General features: G+C 32.6%; 1 protein-coding gene across 3 annotated transcripts in view; it reads left to right on the forward strand.

Annotated features, from left to right (window-relative positions):
• Nucleotides 1–1,330: 1,330 nt before the first annotated feature.
• Nucleotides 1,331–16,965, forward strand: part of LOC143188772 (octopamine receptor beta-2R) — a 122,588-nt gene continuing 106,953 nt past the window's right edge. For all 3 annotated transcript variants that reach the window (XM_076393211.1, XM_076393209.1, XM_076393210.1), the window contains exon 1: nt 1,331–1,894. The gene's annotated coding sequence lies outside the window, so the exon portion shown is untranslated. The remainder of the gene's footprint in view (nt 1,895–16,965) is intronic.

Consider the following 16,965-nt stretch of genomic DNA (forward strand, 5'->3'; position numbering starts at 1 on the left):
AGTACATTTACATCTTTTCAATTTGTACAAATGCATATAATGGTGCTATAAATGTACTTAAATAGATAAACTGTTATAGATACGTTTTGTGAACTTGAATGCTAAACTATTTACGAAAAGGTAGGCGACTCTGTTTCTAGAAATTTAAACAAATAAACCAATCTGACTATTTTATACATAAATATTGCACAAGTTTTAATTCCAATGGCTATTTATATATTGAAATATTAACAAATTTGAATATCAGAACATTAGCAAATTGGAGTATTTGAATATCAGAAATAATGATCTTGTTCACAGTTAACATGCTCAGGTTTGATGTAATCATTTAAAATAAAAAAAATCCACTTGTATTTTAATTAGCAAAATTGGTTCTATTTCTTTTACCTTAATCATTCATCGAAATCTGAAATAACGCCAGTCAATTGAATATGATTTTAAATAAAATTTATTTAGTTTAATCTGTTATAAAATTTGAAAATTATGATATTTCTACAATTTTGACAGAAACGATAGAAAGAGTTATAGACAGAGTAGATACGTATTATATGTAATTAAAAATTAATTGATACATTTTTAAGGAATCTCGTCATTAAGAAACATAGTTTCGAGAAAAATACATTCAAAATATGGCTGTTAAGTAATTTTTCTATCTGTATGCTGGATTTTCAGCCTATGTAACTTTGCTGATATCTGAAATTTCTTAAAAATTCATTTAGCAAAATGTTTTAGAACTTTTGCGCTAACACAAAATAGAAAAAGAAGAAAATCAATTTTTTATATCCAATGTAAGCGACTACCCCTTTAAAGAGTTCTAACAGTGCTAAAAGTAGTCATACCTTCAAAATTTCGTAGGTTTTCAAAACCTTCTGCATGCTTAACGCTGTCAGACATAAGGTTCCTGCTCTACTTCAGTCTCAAAGTAGTTCAAAATTCTAAACATACGTATTCGCTAAAAAATTCGCAAGCTATATTGAAGCCTCGTCACTAATCCCAGTCCCTTAACTAACATCCACCCCCTTGCTCTCCCCCGCCGCCGTCAGCACTTCTCTCTCACCGCATTACAACTCCAACATCCTTTCTCTATACTTTTAAGCCTCTCTCCTGTCTCCCTGTTCGACTCCTCTTTCTCCTCCTCTCTTCATTGTCATCATCATTTCTCCCCTTCCCGCCTGCTCCCCTCCAACCACTCCGCGACCCTACAGCAAAGAGATTCCGTCTCCCTCATCCCCACTCGTTTCTCTTCGTCGCGCAGCCACACTCATTCAAACCCGACGCGGCCCGAGTCGACTTGGCTTGATTCAGTCGCGGCCGACCCGCCACGCTGTGAGCTTTGCAGGCAAGTCGACTGCCCGTGCGTCCGTTCGACACGTTCCGTTAATCAGTCAACATTCCCCTTCCGACGTGTCGCGAAAACCACCCCCTTCCAGCGACCTGGAACCAAGAATTCGTCGAGACAGTCCGACAGATCTCCACGTGCCCGCGAGTTTCCTCACTTGCCACCCTCCAGACGTCTTCGAGACGACTCCGAAACGCTAGGGACACCCTGTCCACGTTGTCGATCACGCGTGGATCACAGTGACCCAGCCACGAAGAAACAGGTGGCTGGATAGAGGGAAGGCAGTCAACCATGGTCCAGGAATAACGACAGCAGTTGGTCTACCAAGTGTTTGACGCGTATAGTGCGGTGGAATGAGGCGTCCAGTTTCCCCAGTGGTGGCTGTCAATACGGGATTCGCGACGTGTCGCGGCGCGCTGACTCGAGGATCGTGAATGGTGATTGTGTTCTGAGGCAGAGAACCAGTGGCTGTGGAGGAACCGCCAGTGTTGGTGAAAAGTGAGTTAAATGTGTGATACCTTCTGTTCCAGCTGGGATTCAACGAGAAATATTCGAGTAAGTAGCTTTGTATGGCGAAGTGATCGTTTGTTTTGTTGCCGCGTCGTGACGTCTTCAGTTGGGGACTATTGCGAGGACACTTGGGGTTTGTGTTTACCTATTGTCAGGAGTGTTTGTTTGAATACAGGGGGTTCTTATGATTTAACTGCCACGCTTTTAATTTGTAGAACGTGGTATCTGATTGAATTGAATGATACGGATGTAACCAAGAGTTTGTTTTTGTTGTCGAAGTGCTACCCTTTTTATGGAAACTGAATTGGAGTCTTTGACGTAAATATTGCAGCGGGAATTTGATAGCGTTAATGATAGTGAAGATGAATCTCTATAATTTGGTTGTTATATTTAAAATTTTAAAAGGGTTTGCATGGTTGTGATATTTAAGATCGAAATTCTAAGCCATGTTCTGGAAGTTTAAGTTGAAGGGATTTGCATGGTTAGGGTACTCAATTGTCAGATAGAGGACAGAGTTTCTATTTCTGATGAAATTATAATAAATGAAAGGAAGTTTTTTTTTAAACTGGAGCATCGTAAGACACAAATTCATAATTTTACAGAATTCATGTTCAAGTCGATAATGAAAACATGTGACGTATGTTGCTTCGCCTTATGGTCACATATGTACCAACAATCACATAATTTAAACTAGTTCCTTTTAATCTAATTACTACATTACTGTTTTCAAGTTGTCAGAACATATTTTTGATTTCTTTGAATTAATTTAGCTGTGTACAAATCTGTATTCAGTACTCTTCATTTTCTTTAATGCAATGGTTGTACAACAAAAGAATTGAAAAATCATGTGGTGCGAAGTTAGGGCATCTACATGTACCTGCCACGTAACTACCATGTTTAGACATTACAAAGTGCAAGTTGACGATTATGAAACAGTTAATACAATATTTCAGGCAGTTACAGTGCTTACCATGAATATTTATTCGATTTCTTATAATGTAGCCAGTTTGCAATTCTGATGATTAATTACTCCTTTAGAGTAAGAACTTCTAGGCTTGTTTACTATCATTTACCATATGCTTAAAATTCTGAAACATGTAAGTATCCTCTCGTTATAATCTTGTTACTATTCTCTTTATTCTTTGGAGTTATCTTTTCATGTCCTTGATCATTCTTGCCTTTGACAACACATAAATGAAGTAACCAAATTAGGGCAATTGATTACTGGGTTGAGAATAGTAATAAAAATAGAATTATTAGAAATAAGGAATACAAATGAATTAAATAATACATAAAATAAAAATTAAAAATAAGGTCATTTATTACTTTCTTTTCAATCAACGTGTATCTGTATGACATAATTCTCTCCTTAATAATTTAGAAATTTCATATTAATGAACTTTACAGAACGCTTATACCCATTTAATAGATACGCATAACATAACGTGAAGACCTGCAAGCGCGTAATGACAGAGAAACGATCTAGATTGACAAACAACAAATAAGAATTAGAGATAGTTTATAATCCGATAACATCTGAAGTATGTGCCTAGAAATATTTTTAGAAACGCTGGGAGAGCTCAAATGAAATACTAAATACTCTATGTCACAAAGTGTAGTTTGTCTCTGTTTTGTACATACTATTAGTCTAAGCTACACGAATGTTCCAAGAAGAACGTAAAATCGTAAATGTACAGTGATTTATAGATAAAATTCTTCACGTGTATTCAAAGTATTAGTAAACGCCAAAAATTGTGTTAACACATTATAATGTATTTTCAGTTTTGACGTTTGCCTCTCCTCTTCAATTTCCTACTTTTAATACAACATTTAGAATATCTCCAGGATTTGAACATGTGCATTTAATAATCTCTCAAGAACAAATTGGGAGTTACTGTACGTAGAATAATTATAATTAATTTCATTATTTGAAGACTAAAAAGACTGATCAATCAAACTTACAATTAGGTGAAGCTAAACAGAGGGAAAGTTCCCCTCGTGCCACATAAAAGATACAATTAAATCCTACACCATCGCATTAGTCTATAGAATATGAAATCTGCTTAGTAATTATACAGATATGAAAAAGATGTATTGTAAAGATTCATTGTATGTGTTATTTTGTTTGTTCGTATATCCAAATGAATGAGTTAGGGTTATTGTGACTGACTATAGTTATGTTGGTTGCTATGTATCGTGAGAAATAGAAATAAAAGAATTAATGAAACAATAAAGTCATTGATTGTGACATATTTTATACAGTTTATTTTTTACTGCTAATTTCTTATGTATTTGTTAATTCATTAAATTGTAAAGTGTTAAATAGATCCTAGATAAGTAGGTTACAGATTTGATCAGTGACCAGTCTTGTCCTATTTTTTATTCAAACACTAAAATTGGCGAATATAACGTTCTATATACGAATGTAAAATATTCAAATCAAATGCCACAATGCATCTGTTTCGGATTTTTGTACTGTAAACAAACCAAAGTAATTCGACAAAGCAAGTTCTTTACCAGAGAAATATGATCAGGTGTGTTTTGGTCAGTGAATCAGTTCCGGAGAGACATTTAGCCAGTTTTAGAGTCTGCAACTCCGATAGATTTCGGGTTGGAGGTACGATGAATTTTATCTATTGAATCAGTTTTCCAGCGATTGCACAAGGTTTTTTCTCAGCGAATGGCTTTGTTTTGAATGAGAACGAATTTTGCGGAAAATATGAGAAACTCCGTTCACTAATTTCATTTTGACAGTAAAAGCTTTAATATAATTTTTGGGCAAAAATTCAGTTGCTTATACGTTACAACATATAGAAAAAGAAAACGCATATTATAATGTATTTATGCTATTTTGTTTTATACATTACTATATTTTATGTATCATTTATACAGGGTGTTCAATAGCAGGTGCCAGAAATTTTAAGAAGTGATTTTTCACACTAAAATAATACAAAAATCACGAATGTCGAAATGGGGTTTTAAACTTTATTTTCAAGTTATTAATGTTGAGGAAACGCTTGAAATACGCGTGAGGATGTGTTTGACTTAGAACTTACTCTATCTACTAGTTACACTGTGTCTGACTCTGTCTTGACTAATGTACACCAGCAGTAGAATATGTTCTAAGTCAGACATTTCACGCGGATTTTAGATATGTTTGGAATAATTAATACCTGTGAAACGAAGCCCAATACGTAATTTCATCATTTTTTATTATCTTTCTATTTTAACATGTATTTCACCATCTAAAACATCGGGTACCTCTTGTAAAACAGTATTGTATATTAAAGATTTAAAGTAACTAATCAATGTGATCCATTTGTTCATATATCATATGTACATGTATGTTCAGAGCATTAGGTAATTATAAAAACTTTTAAAGCTTCTTAATCTGGATGCAAATAACGAAATATTTATAAAATACTCGTATGTAGGTATTAGGTATATTTATATTTAATAATTTTTTGACTACTGACTGAAGCTCACACTTATTCATATGTAAATGAAAGATAACATGTTATTTTAATTACCCCTATTGTGTCTATTGACTAAGTTATTTAATGTACCAAATATAATTTAACTACAAAAGTTGTTCTAGAGGATGCAATACTCTTTAGAACAAGTGTACATACGTATACCGCATTAATTTCATTTTTGCTATGCAGTGAACTCTTTAACCATAGCTGCCTCATCAATCATTTGCGATTGCTAGTATATATTATCTACATAAATTTGAATAATATTCATTTACATGATTATGAATGGAGTTAATAGAAATTTCTGATGTGACCAATTAGAACAAAAACGTATAGTAAATATTCATCGTGGTGTTATGACTGATCGAAATTTCGGCGAATGTACAGTAGCAGTTAGCATGTTAAGGCTACATCTTCGAAAAATAAAACGCAACAAAGCGATTGAATTGCAAAAGTAAACAGGAAATTCCTCTCTCTCACTTTTTCCACGTTGCTACTTTGTCGTATCTCATGTTTTAAAGATATAGGTAATGTCTGGTTTTAGGCCCTGTCCAGCGTTACAGAAACTCCCCGTACTAATTCTTGTTGGCCACAACATTGCTCTCAGTGTGATAATAACGTAAACAAGTTTTTACGATTTCTATGGTTCGCGAGAACTATTTAAAAGATGCTAAAAAGATGGTGTTCACATTGTGAATCAAACAGAGCATCCTTTATTTTGTTTCATCTTGTAAAATAAAATTCAACCACGAATCTTTCTGAAAACTTAAATAAGCTATGCTATGTTATGCTAACTTTAAACATAGTTGCTTCAATACAATATACAAACGCAATTGCTTCCATCAAAAGCTAGGGTGTGCTGTTTTTTTAGAAGTTAACGCTATGTCTTGCTTATTTCTGAAAAATCTTTCTAAAGGCAATCTTATGTTACGTCGACCTAGTAACGTAGCTTCTGGAAAAATACTTAAAGCACAACTTAGCATAGCTTTCGGTAGAAATGGTTTCATGCACGTATACTGCATCGATGCATATATTTTTAAACTTAGCATAGCATAGCATAGCATAGTTTACAATTAGTTTAGCTTTCCAGTGGATTCCCAGCTTTAATATTAAAAACTGAATTTGAAATTTTAAATAGGAGGCGGTGGTGAAGAAAAGTTTGAAGATGAAACGGTAGCACGAGAGTTGCAAAATCTTTCAAAATAAAAAAATTATAGCAGAAGTGCAACAAATAAAATCTAAAATTAAGGCTATTTTTCGTATGTTTTTTTGTCATGAGTATGAATGTAGGCATATGTACTTATATTTGTAATTGTGTGTCCATACAGTATCGGTGCAATAGCAGCAATTACTTTAGTTTATCTTTCTTCAGTGAAATATTTGATGGTACAATCTCTTAATTACGAAAACATGCAAAAATAACTTAAATATCATCTACACTACGTGTGTAAGTATCTGGACACTTGGTAGAACCTGTACATCCATTACGCCAAATGATTATGGGGTTAACTTTTCTAGATAATACGCCTAGGTTCGAACTGGACAGAAAATTAAACATTGCGAAAAACTATAATATAGATTAGATCCATAGCCATTAAAAGAAAATCTGCAATATTTAAATTTCTATGTACTTATATTACATTATACGTACCTATTAGGTATACACATAAAATTAATACATTAATCAAAAACACATTACACTAATATAACATTTTAATAAATTAGATATTATTTTTGTTCATTTCATCCATAATTATTGATCATATGGATCATTTATTTTGAAATTGGTGTAAGTCCATTTTTGAAAAAAATGAGATATCACGTAGTTCATGCTTAATTTAATGTAAATTTTTTATGTATAACTAGTCCGTGTTTAATTTATGTGCTTAAACTAGACCGAATTAAGGAATAAACAGAGAACCTTTGAGTTGTATTGCCGCAATTGGTTTTGTCTCGAGTTTGTAGAATAATTCTGTAAATGTGTGTGAAATATGAGTGGTTATAGTACAAATTATTCGGAAGTACTGAATAAAAAGCTCAATTTAAACCTAATGACGACTCGTCGAGACTTGAATGACGACAGCCCACTAGGGAAAGCCTGATGTCCCAGTGGATCAGTTTGTCCCTGTTAATCTGTCTATTATTTTATTTAAGTCATTAAGCAATAACACAACGTTATTAAAAAAAAAAAAAAAAAAAAAAAAGAAACAAAAGAGACAAAAAACACTTTATAATAATAGATATTATTAGACGCCTACTAAATGAAAGAAGATCCATAAGAAGAGTCTATGACTTAAAAAAATTTAGTGTAAATTGTAGGAACTAGAAAAACAGAAATAGTAACAGAAGAAAAATTAACTGATCTTTGGGACTCCCTTTTAGCACACTAACACGCAGAAACGGAATTCAGTAATGTCAATTCGTTAAAAAAAATTGCAACTGAGATTTAGCGCTTACGCAACTTTGAGCCTCGCAGGCTTAATGCTTTTTCTGCAATCTTCGTCTATGTATCTTATAAATAACTACAATGTCAATTTCGTCACCTTTTTAACATTTTCTGATTCATATCACCTCTCAGTTTCTTAATTGGATTAAAATTGGATAATTGGGTAGGCATTGCATCATTTTTAATTAATTTTTAATCTTCCATTTTCTAATCTTTTTAACGTTCAACACGTACTACATACATAGTTCTTTCAGATATCAATAACATTCAGTGATAAGAATTCATTTAGAGAAACTTTTATTAACCTTTAACAGGAAATGGGTATCTAACAGGAAGTAACAAACAGTTACGACTTTTCTTTTACACAGTGTGACAAAAATGCTGGCTACAAGTGCGTTAAATGTCAGAAAATAAAAAAAGATTTATAATTACTTTTATTTTTTCAAAAGACAATATTTATAATAAAAGACATGCGTAGATAATAAAAAGCTTACATTGTAATCAGCGTTTTATGTTATAATTTTAAGAAAGTATCGTAAAAATACCATGTTTTTACAGTAAAAAATAATTGAAGTTATTTTGCCAATATACTAACATGTCTGTAGGTATTTTAATCCTGTTAAGGTTTAAAATAAAGATCTGAGTATTTTAGTTTGGTTCCATCAAATATTCAAACATTTCTGGATGACAGTCTACCTACAAACGCAAAAATGTGCATACTAACATGTACAAAACTTAGATTTAGTAACATGAAATTTGAAAACAGTTTCTACCATATTTTAGACACTGAACCTGCTCCACTATACTTTGCCATTCATTGCACAACTATTATCACAATCTTTCCCTCTCTTCAATTTCTATTTTTTTTTTTTCATATTCTTCCTGACTTTGCAATATATTAGCAAAAGCTTGAAAAAGCAAAGTTTTCATGTAATTCTAAGTGGAGAGTTTATAACGTAGTCGACGATAGGGGATACACTATCTTTTTGTCCTTGATTGTATATAGCAAATGGAAACACTACAGGTCGGTCGATTTCAATTTAGCCCACGAGAAAGCGGCGACATCGGTTCCCGCCGATGTCGTGTCGGCTGGAACGAATTTGTTTATTAGTCTCGTGCAACGTGACTGGCCGCTCAGGAAAATTCTATTTAAGTGAATAAGATTGCATCGCACGATATGCACACGGATACTGTATCGCGTGATAGCTGCACTATAAGCGTTCCCCGGCTATTTGTCCCCAGGGCGCCTTTCCGCCTCCACCTGTAATGCGGTAGTCAGCTGATCACTGCAAACTGCTACGAAATCGCACGTGCACTGTGACTGAAAATGATTTCTGTTGGGGTTGAAACCATTTAAATAATTTCGTCTTGAAATAATGGGAATGCTTATCGACAATGACACGTTTTCTTACTATTTGTATTAATACCTGCTGTAACTGTAATTAAAAAATCATGATTTTTAGGGAAGTGAGGTGATATTGTCAGTCAATGAGAGAACTATTTCTTATGTACTGATAATTTATAAATGGAAAATTTTGTAATTGTGTTATAATTGTAGTTTATAAGTGATAGTTGAAACCACTTGTTAACTTCTGTTAAAATTAAATTATAAGTGAGGGAAAATTTGGCTCGGTTTACAATTGATATTTTCAACGATTATTGAAAATTTCATTATTTATATTATTTATTTATATGTTGTTACTTGATAATTGCTTGCACAGCTGACTCTGGTACTAGCTAGGCTCAATGAAAAACAATAACACTGTCATAGTCCAATTTTGCACGTGATAGAAAGAGTACGCAGCATTGTATGTCTGTCCAATTCAAAATTGGACTCTCATAGCGTTGTTGTCTTTCGTGCAGCATGGCTGAATAGTACTACAATCAGCTGTGTTGCTTGTAATTACTTAAATTTGCTTATTCGATGAAAGAGGGTTTATCTTCTTTAAACTTTGGATACCAATCAAGTAATTATTACATACAAGTTTAGTCTAATAAATTCTTATCACACGAAGCAATGTAAACTTTATTTTCACATAATGTAACTATTTATTAAAAGTCAACGAATTTGATGCAAATAAAATTCTTATAAAAAAATCATTCCAGATTAAAATTAAATTTTGGAGTAAATTGATTTGAGCAGTGCGCAAGAGTTATGTTACAAAATAAACTTTAGTATCTATTTAACAGGTTGTTGCAAGACATAGACCTCTTAAGTATAAATATTCAGTCAAAGGAATGAGATGCCTTTCATTATTACATTAAACAAATATTCAGGTAAGAAATATAAAAATGTACAAAAAGTATATACGAAAAAAATACGATAAAAGTATATGTGAAACTATATAAAGTACACTTCGAAAATTTTAAGTGTTTTATCGAATTAAATTGAAATACAGTATTGATCAGAAAAAGGTTGAAAAAGTAGACAAAAGTAAAAACAGGTATAGGATAGCTGAAATATGTACCATTTTGCGTGGAATGCTACGTGCGGTTTAATGCTGTTTAAAGTAGTGAATAAGTTAATACCACTCAAGGAGGCCTGCAGGATATTTAGTAATAGAATTCAGTATTCACTCACTGTAAGTATTGAGCTTATTACACATAAAAAGCTTATAAACAGAAATAGGCACTACACTGGCAAGACGAGACGAATTTCACTTACTATTGTCTTGATTTTGAAGATAAGAAATAAGGTAGCGGTAAAATACTACACCTTATAAATAACAGAAATAGAAGTATTATCTGGCTTTACTCCCATCAAAGAATAATTGATAACGAATAGGAGGAAGTTAATGCTAAAATAAACATCATTTTCACTAAAGGAAATGTTAGCTTCAAACTCATATCAACACCTTAATCACAAAGAAATCGCCATAGGAGAAGAATAGAACAAAAGCCAGTTTAACAAGCCAAAAGAAATGAAATTCATAATGTAGTCAACAATTTTTACTGATATCCTGTACTGTGGCATGTGTAAGATATAATAATATTTTCAATATTTTGTATTTCAATATTACCCACAGATATGCACAATATATCTGAGAGGAATTAACAATCTCAATAGAAATCGTACATTTGATTAAAAATATGTTCCTTGTACATCGTGAGATGCGGTAAATCAATATGCCGCGCTGCGAAGACATTGTGTGAGCGAATTATATACCATTTATTACCATAGACCTTCAAATCAGCGATTTCTGAACAATTGCAGAAATGTACCTTAAATCAGCCAAATTTGACCAAATTTTACCAAATGGTATTCAGAAGAAATTCCACAAAAGCCTAAGGAACTTTAGCAGGCATTTTTCTTCCCTAGAAGGGAATTATAAAAAATCAGGAAACGGAAATGGCATGCCCACTTTGCTGGTTCGTTTACGTGAATGTTAGACTATAAGAATTCGGGATATTACATTAATAGAATATTTGGTTTGGAAGGAAAATAAGATCTTTCGAAGCTATTGAAATATCTGGGTCGCAAAGATGGTCTGATAAGACGGAACCTTTAAAACATCTAAGTGTAAAGATCTTTATCTTTGGAACTTCTTAAATCGAAGCAACCGACAAAATGCAGCGAAACAGCTACTTCAGACAATGCGGTTTCTTCGCCGATTTGGTAATTTTGCTGAATCGATAATAAGGCAGCGTTCACACAATTATGTTAATATATCCTCCATGCGGATTCTTCTAAATTTTTATCCTTACACGTGTCTAATTTTTTGTCCCACAGAACGAGCCTTTGATCCAACAGTTATCAATGAACCTGTATTTATTTTCTCCATTTCACACAGATTTGTCGCACTCTTCAATAGACAGGATAAGTGAATAGTCATTGAATGATCCTACTATCAGATACCAATTCAGTTTTATTGTCGAATCACTTCAAAACGTTATGCATACATACTCCAAATCGGTGATCGAATATGTGATTTTATGATATACACAGACATATAAAGTCTATGTACTATTGCATAAGATGACAAGGCTGCGAACACCTTAGGGTGTGAATATACTATCATCACGCCAGGTGAACTCACATTACGTATTACAGCAAATCCATAGTGTGAGCCGAGGTTTTTCCCTTGTTTTAGACCGATTTTGCTACAATATGAATTTCATGTGGCGTGACAGTAATATATTCGCACCCTCAGTTGAGTTGGTAAATGGTTAATTCGTTGTAATATGAATCAGTACATAAATGTAACAGTGAAAGCTCATTCACAATAAACTGAATCGATTAATTCATATATTTAGAAGCTGAATTGACGTGGAGGTTCTCAGAAAATTCAAAAATAATCGGCAGGCATAATATCTGTTTTATTAGCTAACATTTGAAAGGAAAAATGTTCTGCAACAGTTATGTATAGTTAGTGGAGATTCTTAATGAAAATTCTTCTTTTCTTTATTTAATTAGTATAAAATCCTAAAAAAGGATCCCAATTCACACCTTTACACATCGACGAAATACCCTTAGAATAGTAGTAAACTCGAATATGGTATTTGGTTGAATGAAGATGTCGCCTTTTGTAATCCATGTTTTATTTATTTCTTCGAACGCGAGAAACGTGAAACGAGTCGATGAAGGGGAAAGTAAAGTATCATTGAGCTTGACTGAGCTTGTTGACAACAACCTTGGCGAGTTTCATTTAAATACAACAGTAAGGGTAATTTCGACTTGCTAGCATTCCTTCAACATGACTTTGTAACAAATCAACCATTTGAACCAGCCTTCTCTTTCCAGCCACATCAAGGGTTCATGAATATTCCTCTGAAGGAAAGTTTATCGGCAACGTAAGACTACAGATTAATTCTGCTGTGTTTATAAGCATTTGTTCAATTTGAACAGAAATTGTTGGGAGTGAGATTTAAATGCAGTTATTCACTTGAAATCGGAGTACGGAAAACGTGTAGGTATTTGTAACTGAAATTTTCTTGCTAGAGAAACTTTTTGTAATGATTACAATTATGAAATACGATGGTTGTTTCTGTATCTTCTGAGAAAGTTTCAAAAACAATTCATAAAAACATTCTGTTTTTAAAATTAATACAGTGAAGATATAAAAGTCAGATAGCGAGGATATGAAAGCAGTGTTGGAGTTACAGAAGTTGTGATGACCCAATTGGTTCCAGAACTGTATTCATTACACATATCGAAATATATGAATATGTACACATATTTAGGGCCAATGCACATAAGAGATATTTTGTGATTATATGTTTTTCTTCGTTTTCACAATTACAAAGAATGAAGACAGAGTCTTAAACCTTAACTATTCTGGTGAAACACAAGAATGATTCACCCGAACATTATTATCAATACACTTCACGAATAACAATTGATAACATTAGTTACAAAGTGGCACACAAAGCAATGCGATTTAAATGAAGACTACTGGGACTTTAAAAGAGGTATCTGTCAGTAAGTAAGAAAATTACCAACAAATGTAATAATATGACGCCATGAGAGCAGTTAATGGTTAAAGATAAGTAATTCAATTAGATAACTCAACTAAAGTAGTATGTAATTAATTTGACAAACGTTATCAAAAGAGAATAAAGCTTCTACGCTGAGCTGTGCTATGCTATGTTATGCTATCTTATGTTGTGACATGCTATTTGTGCAGTATCTGTCGAAGCGAGGCTGTGATATATATTAGATTATTCCGTGTGTATAAAAATGTTGGTACCTCAATTCATCTACTCTATTTGAGAAGACGTGGCGTAGAGAACGTGTGTTAGCTCTGTTGGATCTGACTGAGTTTAGAAGAGGACAATTCAGACTTTGAAGAGTTGGTACAAACAACAACTCTTCTGCTGTCTGGCAAAAGAAGGAGGAAACATCGGTTCTAGATATTGATTCATAAAGCAAAGAAAACAGAAAGGAGAGTTTCACTTATATTTACTCAGAGTTTCTTGGCAATGGATTTCAGACGTATTTCGTGATGTTAAGAAATTAATTTTTATCGATTCATGAATTAATTAAGGAGGATATCCAGAGAAGAAAGACCAACTACAGGAAATGCATTAGGATAGAAAGATAATTGGCCATAATTTCGAGGTGAATAGGGAAACATTTTCTTTCATTACTTTATGTCTCTTCGCCTACGATAAAAGAAGTATGCGTGTGTTTGTATGTCTGAAAGAATTTTCTAGAATTTTCAGGAATTAACTACATAACGTTTTGTAATAAGAAAATTGTACTAACACACTTCTAGAATCTTTATTTTTATATACACTAAAACTTAAAAGACAATGGAATAACAATTATTATAAAATCAAATCAGCCCCTGTAATAACTTCGCCCATTATCGCCTTTATTTCCCTGGTTTGGTTTCAATACGAGACAAAAAATTGTAGTAGTGACTCATATCTAAAGGGACCTTCTGCTTGTATTATATTTTGATGCTTTAATAACACTGCTATTCGCAATTACTACTAACAAATTCATATCACCAGCTGAGTCATTATTATGGTAACAAAACGGGAGCTGAAGAATCTTTAAAGCGACCGATTATGTTCTCCCGCATTTATTCCTGCACATTCGTTTATAGTAGTATCATAATTTCAGCAATTAAAACTGTTTGGTATGGCATTCATTCGTTGCATCGTCCTTCCCTGTAGCAACTCTGACTGTAATTCAATAATTACTTTGATGGTCTTAATCGGTATAAATACCAATAATTGATCAATGGTATGCATTGGAATTGTAAAAATAATACTTCTTACTTATAAGATAGTAGTGAAAAACAAAGTAATGTATTCAGTACCTAATACCTAAGCCTAAGCGTTATGATGAGGAGTTTACCTTGCAGAAATCATGGTCAGAATTAAGAAATAATATCATACCTATACATATGTATACTCTTCGTAGCTCAAGAGATGGTCCCTGGAAATAATACGAATCTGATTGGTTCCAGGGACCATTTTCCAGAGCTCTAAACAATAGTAAAAGGTCGATTATTTGAACTAGTAGAGGTAAGTCTATTTCGATAAACCACTTTCTGGATTATCGGTTTGAGGAAACTGGACTAGTAAGAGATAACAATATAATAGAATTTATACAGAGGTATACACGGCATAGTGGCATAGTATAAAAATAATACAAATAAAAATGATTTGTAGAACACTCTTTACCTCGATACCTCGATAGAAAGGCAAAATAACATAAAATCCATTATACTACTGAATGCCCCCTGCGAAACTACACAATTTTTGTTCGAAACATTTTTTCGAAGAATAAACATTTCGAGTTATTTTAAGTCGTCACGTTGCATGTCTCACCTTGTACTTTTTATGTATGTATTGTTAACTTTGGAACAAATTTTTTACACAGCTGATATTGTGATCAGTTTAGAAGCTAAAATCTAATGGTGAATTTCTACTTGGGTTTAATTTATTGAGGGCAGTAACTGTATATTTCATAATTTCATAATTTGGGGAACTTTGAGTGACCTTCGTTCAGAGAAGTTAAGAGTTGCGTGTGGCGTATATAAAGATTTTAATAATTGTAAAATTCTACTTCATAGTATTCGTATTATTAAAACTAGAGAAATGTATTAAATTATAAAATCCAGATTGCTAGTTCAGTTTGCTCTAATTTCAATTTTAATTAACTTCCAAAATCAGTTCAAAATCTAATGGTCAAGAATTAATTGCTTAAAAATATTCAAATTCAATCTTTCAAATAGTTTAAGAATCCATTTTTAGTAAACATTAATTTAAAAATTAGTACAAGATACACTGTGAGAGGTTTTAATTTTTTGCAAGTATATCTAGTACATTATGATAAAGAATATTAATTTTTATATCGTTCTAGCAATTATTATGAAAAAATTTCAATTTCCCATATTTTGCAAATCATAAACCGTGTACAATCCGTTATTAACAACAAATAATGATATTTTTCATATAATTTTTAAATAAATATCTGAATCCCTAATAAAAATGTTTTTACAGTCATTTTAATGTCAACATTTACAATGTATCATATTTCGGTTCATATCTTCTCTGTAGATTTTGAAGCTTTGAGTACACTCACTGAACGATATCACGAGTATTAACATACATTATTTTCAGTTCCACGAACAATTAAAACAAACTTTTCGTTGCAAATTATAATCACGCCATTGTGCCTGAAATATTTTCTGAAATAGAGTATATTTCATTTTCAATAAACGTTCATATTTATCGAAAGAATTCGACAAACATTCAATAACCAACAATGAAGTGCCTTAATTAATGATAAGAAAGATCAATTCGATTCTCATGCGTCGATTTAATGTTTTCTTGAAATTTAATTAATTATGAAATTTAATTAGATTGTAAAATTTTTCTACTAAAATCCACGTACAATCTTTGTCAGAAAAGAATTAATATGCATATATCGTTGTTCGCTATCGCAGCGCAAGTACAAAAACTGGCGTGTATCGTTTACGACCAAGATATATGTAGATAGGATGCACTCTCTCCAGACAAAGGTTGGTTGGTTACCCTAGGTTCACTTCACAGCAGTAGAGTACATTATACTCGAAGGCTGCTCGTTAACACAGTTCGTTAATCACGCGAAAAAACACTGTTCGCTCATAAATGTCCCTCAAAGTACGAATTTAACCGTCTAGACAGTCATGTTTAGTATTCAGACCAATCGGTGACGCAGTTTGACAAAATCGCAAACTGGTGCTTGTTTTTCATTTGGGATTAATGGGAAATTAATGATTGGTACAGTACAGTGTTTGACGTAGTATAGTTTGATATAAATGTAACATTATTTTTTAATTACGGGACATAATTGATGATTAGTATGTTCTTCAGACGTGAAACACATCCTAGGGAAAAAAATTGAAAAAAAAAAGAAAAAAGAAAATAGAAACCTGAAAATTCGATTATAGATTAAAAAAGAAGATTATTAGAAATAATATATTTGATAAACCATTTAAAAAGTTGTGTGTTTGGAAAGGTTAATCTGTGTGTTAATTATTTATAACGAAAACGAACTCTATAGTTTCTTCTAATGTTTCCTTTACTGTAGTTAACACAAATATAAAATGTATTACGTTGATGTGTATCTGCAAAGCTATGTCTTTAAGAAAGCAACAACGAGGAACATTTTGTCGTCTCTTGTCCCAAAATGTACCCAATAAACAATTTATAGAAGCATTTTGTCCCCAGTGAAGCAACATAATTCGAGGAATACT

The sequence above is a fragment of the Calliopsis andreniformis genome, chromosome 3 (genome assembly GCF_051401765.1).
Source record: "Calliopsis andreniformis isolate RMS-2024a chromosome 3, iyCalAndr_principal, whole genome shotgun sequence".
NCBI lineage: Eukaryota > Metazoa > Arthropoda > Insecta > Hymenoptera > Andrenidae > Calliopsis > Calliopsis andreniformis.